We start from the raw sequence: 7044 nt of genomic DNA, 5'->3' as shown, positions 1-7044 counted from the left end.
TACTGTTGTTGCTTTCCACAAGTTAGAAAAAATAGGAAAACTCATTTGGTTTTCTGTTCCAGCTGTTTAGGTTTCATAGAATCTCTTTAAGTGTTTCATGAAAAGCATTTGGTGATAAGTGAGACGAAGTAGCTATCGAGGAAGGGAACATCAACAAATACTCATAGGGGTTGGTTTAAATTTTCCCAGTTACTTAATTATGGAAAATTAGAGGATATAATATGTACAAAAATAATTTCAACAGGCTCTGTCACAGATGATTCCAAGTTATTTCATGTAGTTTTGCTTTTTAATTTGATACTACAATGTACTGTATGCCAGTACAACTATAAAATGCTCTCCAAAGACATTCTACATCCAGCTCATCAAAATGGACATTTCCTTGCATGCTCGCTGGAAAGGCTAACGGGGAGGTCAGTTCTACGCTGACCACCACTAAGGGAATCAAGTCACCAATTCTGACTCGTTTCCCTTTCTGTGTATTAACGATTTACTAAAGGTTTAGCATTTGTATTTTCCAGCAGAAGTTTCAATACAAAGAGATGCCAATTAGCACGATCGGTGCCCCAACAACACTCAAATATTTGATGATCAACGGGTAAAAGCCCTGGATGGAAAAGTAACAATCCGATAGCATCATCATTAACAGTGACACTTAAAATAACTACATGGAGTTATAAAACGTTCTTTCCCAATGCTGACCTCTGTATTTATGACGGTTGGTCTTCAGAGAGCAACTTGGGGCAGGGCATATTTCATGAAATGTTGTCGGATATGGCTTTGTTTGGCATATAAAACCCCGCAGCTAGTTAACTACCTTGTTACCAAGTGTCAATTCCCAAACCTGCTTTCGCCAAATATGCATCAAAAAACAACTTCCGGTTTGTATTTCTAGGAAAATAGCAAATGATCTTAAATTTGCAATTTTTCCACTATTACATCGTCTTTAAGGCACCTCTTAGAGAAGGATAGAATATATGCAAAGGCTTCATGATGCTATAAAGGATTTGATCTATCTGAAGTAGTTGAACTCCTTCTCTGAAAGAACCAACTTTGATCAGGAATTTGTTTTCATATTAAATGCTAGTATTCTGAGGGCCAAAGCTGCACTGTTGCAGAAAGGCAACCAGGGTATTGATCAACCTGTTGCATACTACAATAAACATTAGTCTAATTTTGCTATCATAAGAAACTTTTAACAAACATTAGTATAACTTTTGTTGTTTTCTTCATACAACCTTTGTAAGGAAGCAGTAACGCTTTAAGATAATAACTCCTCTGGTAATATTCACATCAAATACAACCTTCTTGCGTTTATACAATGTAAACTGGAAACAAGTAACCATCATTTGCAACATTTGCAATCCCCAGAGATTTAGGGCTCAGCATTCTCCATATTTCCTGCATTTGTAATACACGTGCAGGTTAGCGGTTATGCAATAGGGCTTAGAAAGTGTGCCTCGACTGAAACAAGTGATAATCAGTCTGTATCTCAACGTTGTGGAACTTCTTCCAAGTACTGAGAATGTGATCAACTTCCAGCTGCTCGGCCACATTAGTAGTACTTCGCGTTAAAAAGGTTGTAATTTCCTCTCCATAAATATGGAAACATTTGTCTCCTCTCGAGGGAGGCGTTGGACAATTGATGGTTACTGCTGGACATTCCAGGGTAAGGATAATGATTAAACAAGTCAAAATTGCGCCGAAGTTTCTTCGGCGCAATCGACTTTTCTGTACAGCCGCTACAACGTATAATCAAGGCCACCGAAAATAGATCTATATTTTGGTGGTCTCGATATAATGTTGTATGAGCCGCGGTCCATGAAACTTTAACTATGTCCCGGTGGTGGCCTGTCCTGTGTCGTTGCCAGACGTACCATTATGGCTAACTGCCGGAGGGTTAACCTTTTTTTTTTTAAATAAAATAAAAACTACTGAGCCCTCTAGCCTCAGTAATTTCGAAGCTAGAGGGGACTGCAATTTGTTATGTTTGATGAATGCAGTGTTGATGATCAAAATACCAATTTGCAGCCCTTCAAATCATTTTAGCCTCAGTCACTTGAGTTTTTAAGACTGAGACCTGGTTTCATAGAAAACAGTGTGGACAGAAAAAGTTGATAGATAGATAGATAGACAAATAGATAGATAGATGGATAGATAGATAGATTGATGGATGCCTAACACCCCAAAATTACGAGAATAGCGAGGTCAAAATACGTCAGAACAGCTAAAGAATCCATATTTGAACAGGGAACAGCTCAAGGGAGAAAAAACGTCGATACAGAGATTTTGAACACAGAACTTTTCTCCTCCTGAATTAGATTACTTCTCTCCTCCTGAATAATAGATTATTCCTCCTGAATAACAGACATTATTTTCCTCCTCCTGAATAATAGGTTATTTTCCTCCTCCTGAATAATAGGTTATTTTCCTCCTCCTGAGTAAACTGAGGATGTTTGCAACCTTGATTCGGGCAGACGCCGTTATCATTCAGACGTTGCTTCATTGCAGATTTGTCTCTATATTTCCTGTTGCCTTCCTTTACTGGGATGGTGTTGTGGAATGGGACCGCCATCACAATAAGTCCTGCTGGGGTCGTTAAAGGGATGAGGCGGAGATGAATTACCTTCTTACGTCTGCAAATAATTTCTGGGTTAAGAAGAGAAATTTCTTTCTTCTGGGGTAATTAAGTCTTCCCTTTTTCTGGGTTTAATTGTGATGTTTAAAGAGGCATTTTTAAGACATTTTTTTCCTTTGCGAGACGGAAACGTTTAGTAGTGTTTAGGAAACGTTGTTTTGAGAGTATTATGGCATAAAATGGATTCTGCTTCTAAGATCAAGATTTCCGGGAAAATATTTTAACTTTCTAGAATCCGCTAAATTTTGTTCGTTTAAATTTTTACTTCATCAGATTATTACTTGTAAGAGACGCAGCTTTTATCTGTATTAATGTTCACTAATACACTGAAAATTTTAACGTGAAACCGAAAACTTTGGTAGTCCTTATGCAATCCTGGAGTTTGATAAATATAAAAAAATTTGTTTAAATAATCGTTATTATTATTATTATTATTATTATTATTATTATTATTATTATTATTATTATTATTATTATTATTATTTTATTATGATATATCATATTTCACAATAGTATCATTATTATTATTGTGGATAATTAAAATTATTATTATTATTATTATTATTATTATTATTATTATTATTATTATTATTATTATTATTATTAATTATGAAAAAATACTGTTACAGATGTTTGAAATGTGGCATTTCCAAGTATACCATCTCGAGTGCTCTAGTTATGCTATAAATCTTAGTTATACTGTTTTATTCATAGAGGTGACATTTTGGAATATTCTCCTTTTTAGTTATCAAACGATGGCCAAATCTCCCAAAATTGGCATCTTTTACAAAGGACAGAGATTTTTCTTCCCTTACTAAAGAAGATTGCTCAGTCACCCTCGAAGCTTTGGGGATTTTTGGACTGCTAACGAATGCTTTCTTCCTTTAGAGTTTTCCAAGGCTTTGTATATAAGAGACGCAACGCACGCAGACAGACACACACACACGTGATAAAAGTCATACACACACATATAAATATGTATATATATATATATATATATATATATATATATATATATATATATACATATATATATATATATATATATATATATATATATATATATATATATATATATAATATATATATAATTTAATTATACATAATTTACAGTGTGACTTTTGTACTAAATTACAGTTACCTTACTTACAGAACCAATGTTTTTTTTTCAAGCGTATTTGTTTGTTTTCATTTTAAAACATGAAGCAAACATAGGATAAGGTCTTCATTTCCTTCAGAGCATCACTGCACATCACTAATCATTTTCCAGAAAGACTGTCCCTGAATTCGTCCGAATCGCTCTCAGACTCTGATGTTTGTCCCTCGTCTTCGTCCTTTGCGTCAGGTGGCTGATTTGAGACGCTGCTTTAATCCTCTCCATCCTTTCTTTTTCTGCTTGTTTTATTCTCCAATTATTTTCATTCACTTTTATATTTGTAATGGGATCTTCGTTATGGAGAGAGAGAGAGAGAGAGAGAGAGAGAGAGAGAGAGAGAGAGAGAGAGAGAGAGAGAGACGGGGCTGGAGATAAAATATATCAAAACGAAGAAACGAATAAAACCCGTTAAAATAATGGAGAAAATTACCGAAAAAATAGTTCAATTTCTAATAATAATAATAATAATAATAATAATAATAATAATAATAATAATAATAATAATAATAATAATAATAATAATAGCTAAAGGGAAAATCAAAGTATAGTATACTGAAGAAAATTTTAAGGAAAGACTTCCATTGGATTTCTCCAACAATGTTCGAGTCAATACTAGATACATTACTGAAGTCTTTTGACGCCAAGTAACATTTCTCAAACAATTGCTCAAATCACGAACCAAGATCTCTTATTTCATTCCGAAATCTGTCCAGGATTCGACATGAGAAACTGTAAGGAAAATCGGTCAGCAAGGAACTGTGCCAGAAAACCTCATAAAATCACAGTTCAGTTACACTCAGGAACAAACACAATTTCTTCCGTACTTACTGACAAAACCAGAAAGCAATACATTGCTTGTGCGAGCAATCACACGTGGACTCTTTCAACTCCTCTCACCCAGGTATTGGAAACTGTAACATTGCTCTAAAATAATTCTCGAGTTCTAGATGCATTCTAATGTCTCAAATATCTTTTGATATTTAAATTGAATTTCGACGGTAAAATTTTACCCCGACGCACGAAGAGATAAACTTGAAATGTAAAACTAACAACTGATTTAAAAAAACTAATAGACAAAGACGTGAACGGGATGCAGGTGAGACGGTAAAAAGACAATCTGTCGATGTGGAAGCCTCTTTGGTTCCTCAGAACCTGTGGTGGTCCGAGATTTGGCTGACATCTGGATTCTGGAAGCCCTAACAGTTACAAAAAAAAAAAAAAAAAAAAAGAGAGAAGAAAAAAAAAAAAGAGAGCAAATTTATGTAACATGAAAATAACCTTGAAATCGAGAATGTCGTTGTTCATGATATTGAGTTTTTTCACTCTTAAATTTCATCATCGGTCTTCTGAACGGTCAAAAACTGAAGACTGCGAAACGTCTCTGAAGGAGCGGTCAGTGTCCGTAGATGTTATTAAGATGCAAAGATTAGTGCTTGCTGAAATTAAGAGACCTCCTAAGGGATTATTAATTTTTTTTTTTTGAAAGCCACGCCCACCCTTCCCGGGACAGGCAGAGTGAACCAGAAACTAGAGGACGCCTCGAGATATAGACAGACAGACAGAATATAGAATTTAGTTCAAAGGCCAAACGCAGGGACCTATGAAGTCATTCAGTGCTTTAACAGAAATTGAGAGTAAATAGGCTTGAAAGGTGTAACAAGAGTAAAACCTCGTGTTTACATTATGAAACAATTCTTAGGAGAGGCTGGAAAAAAAGATGCCAGAAAGGATATGACTGGAGGAACAGTGAAAGGAAAGAAAGGGTGCAGCCAGGGCCTCGGGCTACAAGACAAGGCTCTTTGGCACAGTCCTAACTCTAACCCTAAATCCCGGCCGATTGCTTTTCTCAACAGCGGAGTTTTTTTTTTTTTTTTTTTTTAACGGGCTGGGCTTCGACACGAAACCATGGGAGTAAGTAGCTCAAGATCCTTTAGATATACTAGAGTGTATTTAAAGGACCTTGAAGCAGCTGATGAAGAAACCGAAAGGGTTGAGGAGAAAGAGCGGTGAGAGAGAACATTCGAGACAATGGCGCAGGATAAAGGAAGGACATCAGAAAAAAATTATAGAAAAAGTGCAATTTTTCAAATTGTAAGCAATATAGAACTGCTGATTTAGTTTTACATTTTTGACTTTGCTCTTCCAAGTAAGCTCCCAGACTGCTAGTAGCTTTCCACTGCGTCACCTAAGGACTTCCGCAAAGTCAGCTGTTCTGTGGGTTTTGGAGTTTCACTTTTCTGGGCTTTGATGTATAAATTATATAATCACGGGGAGAGAAATGTCCAGTTATCGTGCACACAATAGATTAAACCTTTAAACACTTTCTGCATGTCATTTAAAGTAGAAGAGTGAATGGTTTGACATCTGGAACGCTTCTCCCCAATAATAATAATTCACTTCAACCCCAGTGACCGCTGTCTCGTTTTCGGGTCACTGGTTGTGAAGTTTCAGTCTTTACAGTGAAAATGATTATGGTTATTACCATAAGTAAAAAATATAGAATTCGAACGTCGAGCCAAGAACTAACTGATTTTGATATCTACTGCAGTAAAACGATCTGATCATAAACGATTCTCTTGCATTGTCAATTCCATGATTTTTTCGTGAAATTGCTCTTTCACCTACTTTACAGAGAATGTGTCTGGATGTCAGTTATGATAATCCCTTGCATAATCTTTGTCAACAACATCGACGACCAATGTTGTGGTGCCGGTTTAGCATATTTAATTAATGCTTCCGTCCTCATCTTGATGAACAGCTCATAAAGGACACGCATTTCGAAATCATTTACAGAACTCGACGATATCTCGGCCTTTATAAAGAGAGAGAGAGAGAGAGAAAATCAGAGATCTGCAAAATCATTGATCTGCAGCAAAAAATGTGTATACATGAAAAGACAGTAATTTTCAAGAGAATAACTGGAATACCATTCAGATTGATACACAGAATGACAGTAACCCACATAGTAATTAATTCCATCTCCCAAAGTTTCTTTCGGTCTAATATAAAGCTAATGTACATTAATGAGTAGTTACACCTGTCTGTTATATGACTGAGGGATTAAAATCTTGTGGTTTCTAACTGCAGAAAAGTGGTAATGAAAACTCATGGTTTTGTGAAACTTCATTGGTGCTCGCTGTCGCGTTCTTGGTCTTCTTCTTAGAGACTTTCTGACAGAGGTGACATCTGGATGAAAAATTTATATCGTGATAAGATGCATAAATGGAATAAAGCCTGATTTATTCTTCCA

Source organism: Macrobrachium rosenbergii, chromosome 26 (genome assembly GCF_040412425.1).
Source record: "Macrobrachium rosenbergii isolate ZJJX-2024 chromosome 26, ASM4041242v1, whole genome shotgun sequence".
Lineage (NCBI taxonomy): Eukaryota > Metazoa > Arthropoda > Malacostraca > Decapoda > Palaemonidae > Macrobrachium > Macrobrachium rosenbergii.
Note: the sequence above shows the minus strand (reverse complement) of the source record.